A 17,644-nucleotide genomic window follows, 5' to 3' on the forward strand; every position below is an offset into this window, starting at 1 on the left:
CAGAGGAGGACGAGCGCGCCTGCGGGGCTGCCTCCCTCGCACGCGCATGGTCCGGTTTCAGCCCGGTCCAGCAGCGCCCCGCGCCTGGGCCACTTTCCACAAGCCGGCCCAGGAGGCCCATTGTGAGCAGCCCAGTCCCAGCAGACTCGGCCCGTTTCTATTTTTTTCCTGTCCAGTGTTTTAGCTATTTTTCCAGAGAATGCAGATTTGCAGAAAACCCCTTGTAGATCATGCATATATTAACTAATTAACCGTGCATCGGATCTAAATGAATTATGTATGAAATATGCTTAGTTTTTTCATCTAGTTTCATAATATGTCATTTTCCTCCATGTTTGAAATGCTTAAAATGTTGTTTGTTTAAATTTGCTCCTATGCCATGTTAAAATGCTTTAATTCATAACTTAATAACCATAGCTCGGTTTTAAATAAACTTTATATGTAAATGGGGTGGAAAAATGCCTAGTTTAACATGGTGGCATCATTTTGTATGTTCAACAACTCTAAAATTGTGTTTAGGGCAGAACAACACCAAATCTAAAATATGCATATGGGGATTTACCGGAATTTGTTGTTCGTTGCTTCCGGCCTCATTTAAACTTGACTAGATAGGTAGTTTACTTTGCTTCACCCTTGCCATGTTAAGAACATTTAATATTGTTGGGGTACATAAACGAGAGAGAACTAAATAATTGATGTGGTGTTCCGTCAATATGCAACCCGTTGCATATTGAGCTCCACTTAACTTGTAGTGTTGTTTGTGCACTTTGCCATGCCATGCATATTTAAACCGGACATGCATCATACTTCGTTGTGCATCATTCCATGTTTATGTGATGTTTGTTTACGATGTTGTTTGCTTCTTTCCGATGACGCTTCTTCGAGTTGTATCCGGTAACGTCGTGTTGTGAGGATTCGTTCGTCTACGCCCGTTTGTCTTCTTCATGGACTCATTCCTCTTCCTTGCGGGATCTCAGGCAAGATGACCATACCCTCGAAATCACTTCTATCTTTGCTTGCTAGTTGCTCGCTCTTTTGCTATGCCTATGCTGCGATACCTACCACTTGCTCATCATGCCTCCCATATTGTTGAACCAAGCCTCTAACCCACCTTGTCCTAGCAAACCGTTGTTTGGCTATGTTACCGCTTTGCTCAGCCCCTCTTATAGCGTTGTTAGTTGCAGGTGAAGATTGAAGTTTGTTCCTTGTTGGAACATGGAGATGTTGTTCCTTGTTGGGACATGTTTACTTGTTGGGATATCACAATATCTCTTATTTAATTAATGCACCTATATACTTGGTAAAGGGTGGAAGGCTCGGCCTTATGCCTGATGTTTTGTTCCACTCTTGCCGCCCTAGTTTCCGTCATATCGGTGTTATGTTCCCGGATTTGGCGTTCCTTACGCGGTTGGGTGATAATGGGAACCCCTTGACAGTTCGCCTTGAATAAAACTCTTCCAGCAATGCCCAACATTGGTTTTACCATTTGCCACCTAGCCTTTTTCCCTTGGGTTTCGCGGACTCAAGGGTCATCTTTATTTTAACCCCCCGGGCCAGTGCTTCTCTAAGTGTTGGTCCAACTGAGCGATGTCCGAGGCTACCAGGGGCAACTCTGGGCTGGCTTACCCGACGTCTGGCTCATCCGGTGTGCCCTGAGAACGAGATATGTGCAGCTCCTATCGGGATTTGTCGGCACATCTGGGTGGCTTTGCTGGTCTTGTTTTACCATTGTTGAAATGTCTTGTAACCGGGATTCCGAGTCTGATCGGGTCTTCCCGCTAGAAGGAATATCCTTCATTGACCGCGAGAGCTTGTGATGGGCTAAGTTGGGACACCCCTGCAGGGTTTTGAACTTTCGAAAGCCGTGCCCGCGGTTATGGGCAGATGGGAATTTGTTAACGTCCGGTTGTAGAAAACCTGAAGTTGACCTTAATTAAAATGCAACAGCCGCGTGTGTAACCGTGATGGTCTCTTCTCGGCGGAGTCCGGGAAGTGAACACGGTGTTGGAGTTATGCTTGACGTAGGTTGTTCTAGGATCACTTCTTGATCATACTTTTATCGACCGTGCTCTGCCTTCTCTTCTCGCTCTCATTTGCGTATGTTAGCCACCATATATGCTAGTCGCTTGCTGCAGCTCCACCTCATACATTTTTCCTTACCCATAAGCTTAAATAGTCTTGATCGCGAAGGTGCGAGATTGCTGAGTCCCCGTGACTCACAGATACTTCCAAACCAGTTTGCAGGTGCCGATGAGTCCTTGCAGATGACGCAACCAAGCTCAGGAGGAGCTCGATGAAGATCTTGTCCTTTGTGTTGTTTTGTTCTAGTTGATCAGTAGTGGAGCCCAGTTGGGGTCGATCGGGGACCTTGTCACATTTGGGGTTCTTCTTTTATTTTGGTTCCGTAGTCGGACCTTATGTGTATCTGGTTGATGTAATGCTGTATTCATGTATTTGTGTGAAGTGGCGATTGTAAGCCAACTATGTATCTTTTCCCTTATTGTATTACATGGGTTGTTTGCAAAGATTACCTCACTTGCGACATTGCTTTCAATGCGGTTATGCCTCTAAGTCGTGCTTCGACACGTGGGAGATATAGCCGCATCGAGGGCGTTACAAGTTGGTAATCAGAGCCTTCCCCGACCTTAGGAGCCCCCATTGCTTGATCGTTTTTAGCGGCCGAGTTGAGTCTAGAAAAATGTTTTGAGTCATTTAGGATTTATATATCGGAGAGTTTAGGAATTCTTTTTACTTCCCAGTCTCCTCATCGCTCTGGTAAGGCATCCTGACGTAGAGTTTTGACTCTTCTCTTCTCAAATTTCACTAAATTTTTTTTAGGATCACGCGGGTATCTTGGAATCATTCCGATGGTTTTGTGACGAGAACATTGTTCTTGGTGCCTCCTGTCATTTAGGGGTTGTGGCAGTGTCCCGGGGAGTTGAGCTCCGAGGTGTTGTCGTCACAATTTTATCGTTGCAGTTCTGGAATACCTGAGTTTAGTTCGCCGACATCGAAAATCTCTTTTATGCAGTTGTTGGTGAGATAACCTCGACGCCACCCAGTACTGGGGAGGGAGTTCGGGAGTATCGCCATAACTTGTATAACAAATGCTTTTCAAAGGTTGAGGTAGATGGTTTCCGAAGTTTTCTCGGTTATGTGTTGAAGGATGGATACAGCTGGATGTAGGAATTGCTAGATTTGGGTGAGATATTATGCTTCCCCTGTATCCCCAACACCTGATTGCATAACCGGAAAGGTTCGGGAGTTTCATAAGTGGGAATTCAAGTAGCTCTTAGGATATCTTTCCGACGGGTATATGATATGAAATTGGGGTTCGACGTCTAGTGGTCCACCTATTCACGGTTGGTTTTACAGTGGTCTCGTTGTGTCTTAAAGAGTCCTTGGCTTTGCCGACTCGGGGACGCTTCGTATGTCATGTGCACTGCCTTGTACATGATGGTGCTGTACGATCGAGCCCGTGTAGGCCCCACCACGAAAACTTCGGACGGAATCTCTATCATATGTTTGTTCCGGCTTATTCTGCAAGCCAATCTTTTGTTTTTCTTTGATTTGTGGTATTCGAGTTGCTTCGAAGTCAAATGTTGATTCCATACTTTTTCCTAAGTGGTGTTCTCATACCCCGATGTGAACACTAATCCTTCTCGATCATCGAGTTGTCATGCCAATCCCTTTTAACCGGTGTGCTTCTCTTCAAGTGGATCCGTCCATTTCAACATCCGCAAGATCAATTCTAAGTTTTCTCAACGGTGTCTGTTTCATCCGTCTCCTAGTTGCCTTTGTTTTTCCCGCCCACCCATCCTTTTCTTCAAGGACTCAGATATCTTAATCAAGTATCCATCTTATTGATGCGAGGCCTCTTCATTCCTTTTCCGTCAATGTTCTTACCCGGTGGTTTCCATGAAGATGTTCTACTAGCTCATCATTATTCATTCTTTTTTCTTCTCCGGTGGATCCAATTCAAACTTTGTTGATCATATTCTTTCCTCGTTTCAAATACTTTCTCTTGCCGGTGCTCCTCATATTCATCCACTTCTCGCTATTCAATTGTTCCGGAGTGCTCAAGATATCTCGGAGATTCGTGTTTCCACTCTGCATTCGTTCAAACTCTTTCGAGGATGTTATCTCTTTCAAGTCATTTAATTCAACCGGTGCAATCTCTCCTTCAAATCATTCAACGGTGTTTCTTTTGAGTGGGCCCTAACCCACAGGTCTTTTCCCAGGATCTTACCTGACTCTTCTAATTTTCCCGGAGCTATCCTCAAATTTCATTTCGAAGTTTGACGTAAGAATGAATTATCACCAGTCTTATGTTTTTCCCCAAGACCTTTCAAATTCTTTTCATCATTGGATCAACCTTTCCATTCTTCATTCCGGAGTGCCTCAACAAGTCATGATGGTATTTCTCGTCGGCATTCTCAGTTTAGAAGACCGAAGAAGATTCTTGTTTCAACCTTGCTCCATTCTCTTCAAGATTCGTCACTCGAGATTGTTGCCATCCTCTCATAATTGTTTTCGTTTGTCAGAATTCTTTCTCACCCATCCGGAGTAATTCAGGAGTCTTTTCAGTTGGATTCTCCGAAGGCCATCACCTCAGAAGTATTCATTCTCAGCTTTCAGCAATCATTCTCCAAATCATACCGGTGCTTAAATCAAGGATTCTCTAATCAGCGCGTAATCTCTTCGTTCTCATGGATCTAAATTCTCTCAAGCATCTTCGGTTATTTGCTAATTCTTCCCGGTGCTTCTTTATTTTTCTTCTTCGTTCATTTTCAATTCTTACGGTGGTTCTTTCAAGAGTTCCTCTTCCTTCGTTTATCATATTAATTCATTCGTTGTTCCAATCCTACCAGTGGTTCATCGAAGAGGTTCTCAAGTTTTGATATATCTCTTTTAATCCTCTCTACGAGAATAAGTAGTATGCCAAATCCATTGATTGTCATCAATTTAATTGGTGAAGGATAAGCATAATGTAATTCTTATTCTTGTTTCATCCAAGTGATTAATTCCTTATTCCGGAGGTGCATCATATCACATTCTGGGTTCGAGATGCTTTATCTTTTGTTTTCCCGGAGTTCCTAGCTCTCGCAATTACATCACCACGGAGATTCATTTAAATCATTGCAAGTCTTCACCTTGTGTTTCCATCTTCTCTTGCCTTCCGTTTGAGCATTCTTTTGTTTAACGGAGTTCTTCGGGAAGGTTCTACATGTTGGTTCATAAAGGATTTAATTTCTTCTTGAAGTGTTCATCAAGATTCTTTTCTAAGAAACTCAAGCTTTCTTCATATTGTAATCCAGAGTGCATTCTTTCTATCATATTATTGGAGGTGGTATTATGCCATTCTTGATAATTTGAGTTCATGTTTCATGATTCACATGTTGTCAAGGATGAGATATTTTAAATCCATCATTTTCTTCATTGGAATTATCTTGGGTTATATTTCACCTAAAGCTTTCCTTTAAGGATTGTCGCTCTTATGGTGTTTATCAATGATCCAAGTTCTTCATTATCCTCTCGGTGAAATAAGCTTCTCCTATCCTTGTTCTTATCAATCCATTTCTTTTCCCGTGAGTGGTAGGTTATCACCTCATAATTTGAGATGTATTCCATAAGACCATATCAAGCTTATTCTTTACGTTGTTGGTTTTCCAACAACTCCGTTCTAGCATTTCTTGTAACGGTGCTCTCTCAAGATCTTGTTTTTCCCTTCGTTCATTCCACTCCATTCTTACTTTTGTTACGAAGGCTTTGTGATGTTGCTCTCTTCAACCCATCTTCTGGTCTTGTCAAGATCATGTTTTACTCGTGCTTATCCTTTCAACTGGAGTGTTGTGTCCCTTTGCTCAAGCTCTTTCATTTTATCAAGTTTTTCATCTCTTTTAAACCGGAGTTCTGTCCGAGATCTTTCTTACCCCTTGTTTCATTCATTCAATAGTTCCGGAGGCAGTATGTTGTTGATCTCATCAAGCATCCTATCATCTTGTCAAGTTCTTGTTAATTCCTTCCATTTGCAGTCGGAGTATTCTCCAAATTATATCATTCTTAATCCTTCTCTATATTGTTTTAACCGGAGTGGTTTCAATATATATCTTGCCCTTCAACCTCAAGGTTTTTTCGCAATGTTCTTTGTTCCTCTCTTATAACGGAGTGTTTTCAACTTCGCTCATCTATGTTGTATTCCCCTTTCAAATGGCTTAACCTTTTCAAGGTTCTTTGGTCTCACTCGTTTGTCAAAGAAGCAACTTAATTTTACCTCTTCTCTTTCCCTTCCGTTTTCCCTCCAGTGCCATTCTAGATCTCGGGACGAGATCCTCTCGTAGTGGTGGAGTGTTGTGATGCCCCGAGACCGTTGTGCCAGGTGTCTTCGAGTTATTCGTTGTTGTTGCCATGTCTTTTGCTTGCGTGTTGCATCTTGTCATGTCATCATGTGCATTGCATCATCATGTTTTCAAAACTTGCATTTGCCCATGTCTCCCCATTCTCTCCGTTGTTCGTTCTGAGCCCAACCACACTTGCACGCGCCCGCGGCACGTCCGAATATTATTTTAGAAGTGGCCGGAAAATATTCTCGGAATGGGATGAAAGTTGGCGTGCGGTGTTGTTTTGTTGTAGGTAGGCCGCCTGCCAAGTTTCATCGCGTTCGGAGTCCGTTTGATGCCTCAACGATTAACTATAGCGGCAGTATAGCCGGTCTAACGTCGGACGTTTTCGGTCTCCGGAAACAGTCGCCGGGCCTTTCTCTCTTCTCTTTTCTCAGCGTGAGGCCTTGTTCACAGTCCACTACCACCGTCAGGCCCAACCTAGGCTCTCTCGTCAGTCCACGGACCTCCTCGCGCGCGCGTCCGAAAAGCTGTCCCGGACCCAAACCGGACTGTCGTCACCGTTGGATCCAGAACATCCCCAATCATCTACAAAACGTCTCCGTTTTCTCATTTGGGCTCCCTAGCCTATTTTTCCCGACCGTCCGATTACGATCGGAGGGACGGATAAGACCCTACCAAAATTCCACTTGCCATATATTAGACCACCCCCTAACCAAATCAGTCTAACCCTAGTCTAACCCAGTCCCATCCGCGCCGCCACCGCTCTCATTCTTCCCCTCGGGATCCATCCCCACCAACCGTAGCCTCCGACCAGATCCCTGATTTTCTGCGCAGCCGCCCGAGCATCTCGATGGATCGAGTGATTCGCGTCCAAGCACAGCCCCTGCTCATGCCCTGAGCCTCCCGTCGTCCAGGAGCACGAGCTCCATCGCCTCGCTGCCTCTAGCCGGAGCATCCCCATCGTCGGCCTCTAGGACCTCTGCTCCTCCTCTTTATCTCCTTCTCCTCCCTCTCTGGATTTCTTCTCTCTCATGTACCTCGCTCTCCCGTCGTCGTCTACCTGCAGGGAATGAGGAGCACGGCGCCGACGCCATGGCCGGCCTCGATCTTGTCCCCAACGCCGCCCCTGAGCTCCATCCGCGCCGGATCCCCCTCTTCGACCCCGCGCCAAGCCCTGCCTCGCTGGAGATCCTCGCCTTCCGCCTGGACCCACTGCACCGCCACGGTTTCCCCTCGCCGTCGACCTCCACGCCTCGCCGCCGGCCTCTGCTCGCTCTGCTTCATTCAGAAGAGCTCAAACCGCTCCTTCGCCAAGTCCCCTTGCCAGCCTGAGCTCGCCTTCGCCGCCAATGGGAGCAGCAGCAACAGCACAACGCCCAAGCGCTCCTTCTCCTCGCGACCCGCCGCCTCGGCGAACCTCGCTGCCGGCAACTGCCACTGCCTGAACCTGTCTCTGCTTCGAGCAGAGGAGGACGAGCGCGCCTGCGGGGCTGCCTCCCTCGCACGCGCATGGTCCGGTTTCAGCCCGGTCCAGCAGCGCCCCACGCCTGGGCCACTTTCCGCAAGCCGGCCCAGGAGGCCCATTGTGAGCAGCCCAGTCCCAGCAGATTCGGCCCGTTTCTATTTTTTTCCTGTCCAGTGTTTTAGCTATTTTTCCAGAGAACGCAGATTTGCAGAAAACCCCTTGTAGATCATGCATATATTAACTAATTAACCGTGCATCGGATCTAAATGAATTATGTATGAAATATGCTTAGTTTTTTCATCTAGTTTCATAATATGTCATTTTCCTCCATGTTTGAAATGCTTAAAATGTTGTTTGTTTAAATTTGCTCCTATGCCATGTTAAAATGCTTTAATTCATAACTTAATAACCGTAGCTTGGTTTTAAATAAAATTTATATGTAAATGGGGTGGAAAAATGCTAGTTTAACATGGTGGCATCATTTTGTATGTTTAACAACTCTAAAATTGTGTTTAGGGCAGAACAACACCAAATCTAAAATATGCATATGGGGATTTACCGGAATTTGTTGTTCATTGCTTCTGGCCTCATTTAAACTTGACTAGATAGGTAGTTTACTTTGCTTCACCCTTGCCATGTTAAGAACATTTAATATTGTTGGGGTACATAAACGAGAGAGAACTAAATAATTGATGTGGTGTTCCGTCAATATGCAACCCGTTGCATATTGAGCTCCACTTAACTTGTAGTGTTGTTTGTGCACTTTGCCATGCCATGCATATTTAAACCGGACATGCATCATACTTCGTTGTGCATCATTCCATGTTTATGTGATGTTTGTTTACGATGTTGTTTGCTTCTTTCCGGTGATGCTTCTTCGAGTTGTATCCGGTAACGTCGTGTTGTGAGGATTCGTTCGTCTACGCCCGTTTGTCTTCTTCATGGACTCGTTCCTCTTCCTTGCGGGATCTCAGGCAAGATGACCATACCCTCGAAATCACTTCTATCTTTGCTTGTTAGTTGCTCGCTCTTTTGCTATGCCTATGCTGCGATACCTACCACTTGCTCATCATGCCTCCCATATTGTTGAACCAAGCCTCTAACCCACCTTGTCCTAGCAAACCGTTGTTTGGCTATGTTACCGCTTTGCTCAGCCCCTCTTATAGCGTTGTTAGTTGCAGGTGAAGATTGAAGTTTGTTCCTTGTTGGAACATGGAGATGTTGTTCCTTGTTGGGACATGTTTACTTGTTGGGATATCACAATATCTCTTATTTAATTAATGCACCTATATACTTGGTAAAGGGTGGAAGGCTCGGCCTTATGCTTGGTGTTTTGTTCCACTCTTGCCGCCCTAGTTTCCATCATATCGGTGTTATGTTCCCGGATTTTGCGTTCCTTACGTGGTTGGGTGATAATGGGAACCCCTTGATAGTTCACCTTGAATAAAACTCTTCCAGTAATGCCCAACATTGGTTTTACCATTTTCCACCTAGCCTTTTTCCCTTGGGTTTCGCGGACTCAAGGGTCATCTTTATTTTAACCCCCCGGGCCAGTGCTTCTCTAAGTGTTGGTCCAACTGAGCGATGTCCGAGGCTACCAGGGGCAACTCTGGGCTGGCTTACCCGACGTCTGGCTCATCCGGTGTGCCCTGAGAACGAGATATGTGCAGCTCCTATCGGGATTTGTCGGCACATCTGGGTGGCTTTGCTGGTCTTGTTTTACCATTGTCGAAATGTCTTGTAATCGGGATTCCGAGTCTGATCGGGTCTTCCCGCTAGAAGGAATATCCTTCGTTGACCGTGAGAGCTTGTGATGGGCTAAGTTGGGACACCCTGCAGGGTTTTGAACTTTCGAAAGCCGTGCCCACGGTTATGGGCAGATGGGAATTTGTTAACGTCCGGTTGTAGAAAACCTGAAGTTGACCTTAATTAAAATGCATCAACCGCGTGTGTAACCGTGATGGTCTCTTCTCGGCGGAGTCCGGGAAGTGAACACGGTGTTGGAGTTATGCTTGACGTAGGTTGTTCTAGGATCACTTCTTGATCATACTTTTATTGACCGTGCTCTGCCTTCTCTTCTCGCTCTCATTTGCGTATGTTAGCCACCATATATGCTAGTCGCTTGCTGCAGCTCCACCTCATACATTTTTCCTTACCCATAAGCTTAAATAGTCTTGATCGCGAGGGTGCGAGATTGCTAAGTCCCCGTGACTCACAGATACTTCCAAACCAGTTTGCAGGTGCCGATGAGTCCTTGCAGATGACGCAACCAAGCTCAGGAGGAGCTCGATGAAGATCTTGTCCTTTGTGTTGTTTTGTTCTAGTTGATCAGTAGTGGAGCCCAGTTGGGGTCGATCGGGGACCTTGTCGCATTTGGGGTTCTTCTTTTATTTTGGTTCCGTAGTCGGACCTTGTGTGTATCTGGTTGATGTAATGCTTTATTCATGTAATTGTGTGAAGTGGAGATTGTAAGCCAACTATGTATCTTTTCCCTTATTGTATTAAATGGGTTGTTTGCGAAGATTACCTCACTTGCGACATTGCTTTCAATGCGGTTATGCCTCTAAGTCGTGCTTCGACACGTGGGAGATATAGCCGCATCGAGGGCGTTACACAAAGATTTGCAAAATTTGTATATAGCTAAAAATATACAATCAGACCATAGGTGAAGACTTATGCTGGTGGTTCCTGGAAAAGCAGAAGCAAGCTCGAGCGGTCAGGCCACATCTCCTTATCTCGAGGCCTCCTCGTCAGCGCCAACGCCCGTGGGCGCTCGCTATAGTTCCCATCGACAGTAACCAGGGTGGCCTGCACACGAGAGGTTTTCGAACATCAAGCGCCGTTTTGGAGGTCCCGGCGGTCAAACTCGCTCCACGCTGGTCCGGTATCTAGACTTGGCTCGGTTGGGGCAATTGACCGAACACGTTACAGGTCAGCTCAGCATCGGTGTAGAGTAGACGACGAACCTAGTTAGTGAGGTCGTTGGAGGAGGCTGTACGGGAACGGGGAGGGCGCTGGAAGAGGTCGGAGGTGAGAGGCGACGTTGGGGCATCGAGAAGCCGAGGAGCGGGACGAAAACCGGATCAGGACATCGGTGGAGGCAGTGCGGGGAGCACGCAAGTCGCCGGTGGGGAGGGCGCAGGGGATGCCGGGGGGAAGAGGCTAGCGGTGGTGGATGCCGAGAACGTGGTGTGACGACGGATTGCGATGACGGTGGAGCAGCGGTTGACTGTTCTGCAGCGGTGGCGGTGGGAAGCGAGCTAGCCGTGCAACCTTTATATAGGTATGTCTAGCGATGCCTTTTTCTAGAGAGAGCGATTGGAGCGGTGACTCTGGAAACAATGAATCAAGCGGCAACTGACTCAGCTGGACAAAGTATATCCGGCCAACAGGGCCAATCCAACCAAAACAATCGCTGGATACACTTCAAAGCGTACACCGCAATATCCCCCAGTAATTAACGTGGCGGCCTCCCATTGGCCGGTTTTTTACTGATAAAAAAAGTCAAAAAAACAGTAAAAAAAGAATCCTGGTTAGATTTAGTATATGTATAATTTATTCATAATTTGGTTTCGAAATCTCATGCGTTCAATACATGTGTACCTTACTAGTTTTGAGTAGAGTAGCAAATTTCACGCGGCCCCGGGTATATCAAAATGCAGGGCCCATGCATCATTGCCTTTCGGTCGAACCTACATCCACAATTTTTTGTACGTACTATATCTCCACTGGTCCCCGAACCCAAAATGCTGCCTCGTTCCCGTAAAACCAAGCGGCCCACACATATTTAAGGCGTCGGCTCGAACCCGTTTACTACAACGTGGCCCCGCACGCCGTAGTACTCCTACAAACCCTACCGCCGCACTCATCATCGGTTTTCTTCAAGAGGACGAGGGAGAAGCCGATTTGTAGTGGAGGCGCTTTCAAAAAAATGATCTGTAGTGGAGACCCCTACCCTAGGGTGCCCTAGGTAGCTGCCGCACGCATCATTGTTTTCTCTTTTCTTTATGCTCTTACGCCCTAGAGTGAAATGATGGTTGCTTCGTCCGTCCAGCTTAATGCGGGAAAGGTGGGGCTTTGTGATTTGACCCCTCGTCACTCATTTTCTACTACTGCGGCGCTACGACCGGGGTGCCTCCAATTCCAACCGCTGCTCCGAACTGTAATTTGGTGCATCGCACATGGAACAAGACGGTGGATGAGCCACATGTCGGCCAAAGGGGTCCTGTTAAGTGTGTCGCCATTTCGTGTGCGGACTGACCCTGCTTGAGTTGCTACACCAACACGACAGGAGCAGCCTACCACTTGGTTTTGCTCCTTGGTGAATCCCGACTATATTGATCTAAAAAGATACGTGCTGAACTACCCTCTCCGTCTCGATTTTTTTATTTTTAGGCGTCTCGGTTTATAGGGCCTGCACGTAGTTCTAGGTCATCCATTTGACTAACTAACTATGAGTTACTATGTCACAAAAAGTATATCATTGGATTCTTAAGCGGATGTAGTTGTATTTAAAAGTCGAGGGTGGGGCTTTTCTTGCGCGGTAGGCGGCGGGGCAGTTCGCCTAGTCGGTTCGACAGAGACGTGAGAAGACGAGGGAGTAGGCTGCTGCAAACGTAGGGCTGTGTGATTTGACAGCGAGTTACTGCTGGACAGGTGGGGCCCCGTGGTTTGACTTGCCATTATCATTTTAACTGCGGCGCTACGACCGGCGTGAGTCTCCTAGATTCCTGACCACCTCCATACAGGTGCCTCTCCCAATGCTCCACCATGTAGTAGAGGCTGGCTCTTGCATGAGAGCCCACTTCTCCACTTTTTCCTTGCCTCTCTTTCCTCCACATATGCAAAAATGCCATGTAAAGCGCACTATTGTACTTACTTTTACTTGCTCCTACAGGTGCTTAAGCTTGCCACATAAGCATAAAGTCTGATGTGGCAAGTTAATCAAGAAGAGAGAGACTAGTTTGGTGACCCAAGGAAGAAACGGTGCTAAGCGCGTGTACCTAGGTGAAAAGACAATTTTGAGTCTATAGCTAATTAAATGAAGCAAACTTAGCAACACCATTTCATTGGAAGAGGTCACTCCTTGGCAAATGCAATAAATACACGTGCTTAGCACCGTTTCTTCCTTGAGTATGAAGAAAGAGATAGAGAGGAGTAAAAAATACACTTATAGCCAACCTTGTTGTAGTATGAGTGACTAAGTGATGACTATGTATGACATGCCAACATCAGATAGCCTAACACATCGTGTTAAATATCCAAGGGCGCGACCGCGCGAGCGACGCGATGGTCGTGGTAGGCGCGACCATGATACGGGCTGTTGGCAGCCCTTGGATCTGAGATCAAATGGTCGCATGCTAAGTTGCTGAAAATTTGCAGAATAACCCTCCAGGATAGGATATTCACCCATAGGTCTAGAATCACGCCATGCAACCGTTCGATCTCAGATCCAAGGGCTCTCGGAAGCCCGTATCATTGGAGAATGGAAAGCCACTACCCTGCCGTTCGCACGCTGGCAGTTCGCTCCTACTCGTCCCCGCACGTCCTTCAATACTATGGCGGTTCGCTCCTAGTCGTCCCGTCCATTCACATTACGGCAGTTCCACTAATCCTAACCCTCCTCCCAAATCCATGGCGTCCCAAATCTCCACGATCAGCGGTGAGTACAAGGTTAGAACCATCATCGGCGATGAGTTTGACGTCATCTACACCCGTTCTTCCGCGACGGTGAAAGGATGCCTTTCTCGCTTCAGACGCATGTTCGAAAACTCAGATGATGAGTGGGTCGCTGGGCTAGATGTTGAGTACACCACAGTCCTGGGACCAGAGAAGGATATAAAGGACGAAGAGAGGAAGAAACCCGCCGTGATCCAGGTTTGCGTAGATAACGTTTGCTTGGTCTACCACATATGCCATGCCGACGTTGAGTGCCAGGATTTTAAGAACTTCCTCAAGGACAAAACAATGAAATTCATTACTGTAGACTTTAAGAACGACAGGGATGTCCTGCGTCGGATAGGTCTCGTTGTAGGCAACCCCTTCGACCTCCAGAAGAATTGGCTGGTGTCCTCTCGTCAGCCTTCAATGCTGACCCTGGAAGGAGCCATGGTTCATCCTTCATACGGTAAACTGGAGAAACCTCCATACATGTTTCATCGTCATGCATGGCAGCGGAATGTACTAGATATAGACCACATCCACTACGCTGCAATGGATGGCTATCTTTGCTTCAATATCTACAAGGGTTGGATGAAGAGCAACAGCCAAGTGTGCGGTTCAAGCAAAGAAGTATCGGCCAAGAGGAAGAGGGACAAGGACGAAGTCGAGGACATGGACGAGGACTCCGAGTAAGGTGGTAGTGTCGTTGCTCATGGTGGTTCTAATGCAGTGTCTACCGGAATAGTTGCAAAGTTTAATTTCAGGTGTGCTTAATTTAATTTGAGGGGTGTGTTGTGCTGAGCCCCCAGCAGAACTATGTTATGTTTCTTCTCGTTACTTTAACTCTTCAGTACGTACATACTAGTATTTCTTACATTTCATCTTTTAGTTGGTATAGTACTACCACTGGTTTCTTCACATTATATACGTACAATATATATGGCCAACATCATATAGCCAGCAGTTTAGTTGTCAAAGAATTTCAGGGTGCTCAGTTTTGTCAAAGAATTCCAGGATGCTTAGAGGGTGCTTGGATCCAAGGGACTTATTTTATTCTGACTAAAAATAGTCTCTTTAAGAGGATAAAGTTCCAAGCACCCCTGACTAAAGAGGGGCTAAAACTAGTCTTGAGACTAATTTTTTTTAGTCAGGGGTACCCCTACTAAAATGTGGATTAGTCCTCTCTCTACTCATTTAACTCCTCTCCTTTAACACAAACGAGTTCTGAATTGGAGGGTTTGGAGGATAATAAATGCTCATTAACTTGATTTTAGCCTTTCTAGTATTTGGATCCAAGCATGGGTGAGGCTAGCATGTTTTAGTCCCACTACTTTTAGTCATGGGACTAAAACGTATCCAAGCACCCTCTTAGTTTTATTTGAGGGGTGGGTTGTGCTGGACACCATTATTGTGACTAGCCTTTTTAATAGTACTATATGCATAATTTGGCGACGAGCGCTCTCTATATGTACCACCTTTTTTTAATTTCAAGTTTTGCTCCATGACGCAATCCATCGATAGTACTGCTGTACAAAAATATACATTTTTTAAAAGGCTAGAGTACTGTTCATCACATATAGCCAGTTAAATTCTCAACCTAGAACGACGTGCATGCCATGTAGTAAACCGATACGGAGGAAGTATAGTAAAAATGAGGTGATTTTACCGAGCGATCGGCGGGGGAGCATGGCCTGTCATGCGGTCCCACGTGTCATGATGTACCAAGGCGATGCGCGTGTCCCTCTTGAGGCAGAAGCAATACTAGTACATGGTTTGAGATGATGGCGAACCGAAGTGTGAAATAATGGTTGCTTCGTCCATCTGGGAAAGTGCGGCATTGTGATTTGATGTCTCATTGCTCATTACTACTACTGGGCCGGTACGAGTGGGGTGCGTCCCCCCTATTGTTCTGCACTGTTATTTGGTGCTAGACACGTCGACCCGGTTGCTATATGTCCCACACGTCGGCGACAGGAAGTACAGAATTCATGAAAGGGAGCATCGACGGAGGAGTATACTACAGAATTCATGAAAGGGAGCGACTTAGTTTTGGAAAAATATGTTTTTACGTAGTACATACCCACTAGGGTTTATAGGGCTCATCTAAAAACATTCATTTTTCCATTTGATAAGTCTCAATTCTACTATACTAGTAGTAGTACCATTACATGTTGGATTTCGAGGTGCGTTAGATCACCTGACGCAAGCAGTGTCAAGAGGAAACTAACCAATGCATGTACAAGTTCATGGAAATTTAGTGGTCGTTCATGCATTCGTTCTAATTAATGCCTCGGCAAACATAACTTCTTGAGAAAAACGAGCGTACTAATTACTTGTGCAAAATACGAAATTAACTCGACCACTCACCGTCTACCTTGGTTGGAGAGATTTTGAAATTGAGCCATAAACTAGAAAGGAGGGAGTAGTAACTTTTGTCTCGATTACTATTTGTGGCCTTGTATAGATGCAAAATATATTTTTTTATAGTGGCCTTGTATAAGTAAATGGAGGGAGTACTAACCAAAGTACGTAGTAGGGACAAGGAGTAAATGGAGGGAGTAGTAAAATTGTCTCCTCGTGCTGCGAGCCACTGCGCGCGTGGGCGAGGGAGCGGGCGTAAGGCGTACTAGTAAGCAAGCTTCACCTCATCCTGCGAGCCACCGCGTTCGTGGGCGGGGGAGACGACGTACTAAGAAAGCTTCTCCTTGTTCTGCGAGTTGACGGGACACATCAAAAGTACCCCAGTGTATAGAGCCTTGCATCTAAGGTAGGCCCCACATGGTTTGCCTCTTTCTTTAATTTAACATAACGCGTCAAGTCGCAATTTGTTTGTTCACCTATGGTAGATGATCCTCCCTCCACCAAGTGGACAACCAGTACACGTGCCAAATTACCACATGGGCTGCCTTTTTCGTATAGAAATGAGCTCCACCGTGTAGCCGCGCGGGTGTGATTGGGAAAGAGACGGGAGTACGTGCGCCGTGCGTGCACCTCTTCTCTTCGTGCACGTCCCCCACCTACATGGGTGTGTGTGAGAGAGATACAAACCTAGACATAATGCGCCGTCCATCCCCATGCCTCCGCCCAGTCCGACCACCAGTCACCACCACTCCCCACTCCTCCTCACCTTATCTCTCATCTTTCTCCCTCCATTTTTATATACAAGGGGCCACTATCAAAATTACAATTTGCAGATATACAAGGCCACTAACACTAATCGATGCAATATTAATTGTGTTTGACTCGTGGTACTAGCAAAGGAGGACATTAATTATCCCTTGCATGCATGCGGGAGTTTGTAAAAAAATGCATCTTGAAGTTCCCTGCAATGCACGTGCATCTTGCTAGTCCATGAAAACAACACATGGCAAAATTCCACGGCTTAGGGCGGCAACTGGCTCCGTCGGGCGAGGGGAGGGAGGTGGATCAGCGAGCTGCATAGCTCGTATCCGGCGGGCTACCCAGCCGGCTTGGATGCGGAATAACTACTCTTCGTAAGCCATTCTAAGAGTGGACAAAATGGTGGAGGAGATAGGGGAGCGGTCCGGTCATGAACGGACGTGTGTCCAGAGTGGGTTTCTCGGCTTCCACACGGGCGGGTTTCATGGAGGCATTTGAATGCGGCACGGAGGCGTGTTCAGCTGGGCGTGCCGCGAGTGGCGCCCTCGACTGTGACCTAGGACACCGCGCCGTTCTTCCACTAACATGTGGGCTCTTTGGGTGCATGGCATGCATGTCAGTGACCCAACGCAGGCAACACACAGCAGAGGAACCTTTGGTGAGCCAGGGCAGTCAGAAGCGGGCATTTCATAAACCGATGATTGTTCATTGAGTGTGACGTCATCTTTACATGTAGATAAGCCTACTATGTTGATAGCCCATTCGATACGTTGTGATTCATAAAGACCGCTGCAAACATCAATGTTCTGCTTATCACAGATAAGATTGATTAAAACCCGTAACAATCCATGTCCTTAACAAAGGGTGCATGCACGTATAGGTTGAACGTGTGTCTTGCGTCGTGTGCTGTGTGCATGCAGGCGTGCGAGTGTTGCGTGCGTGCAAGGGTACGTTTCAGTGTTGCATGCATGGGTGCGTACGTGCGTGTGTTCGTGAGTGCATGTGTACGTGTCAGTGTTGCACGCCAGCATGCGTGCATGTGTACGTGTCAGTG

Source organism: Triticum urartu, chromosome 2A (assembly GCF_056163025.1).
Source record: "Triticum urartu cultivar PI428250 chromosome 2A, HENAU_Tu73, whole genome shotgun sequence".
NCBI lineage: Eukaryota > Viridiplantae > Streptophyta > Magnoliopsida > Poales > Poaceae > Triticum > Triticum urartu.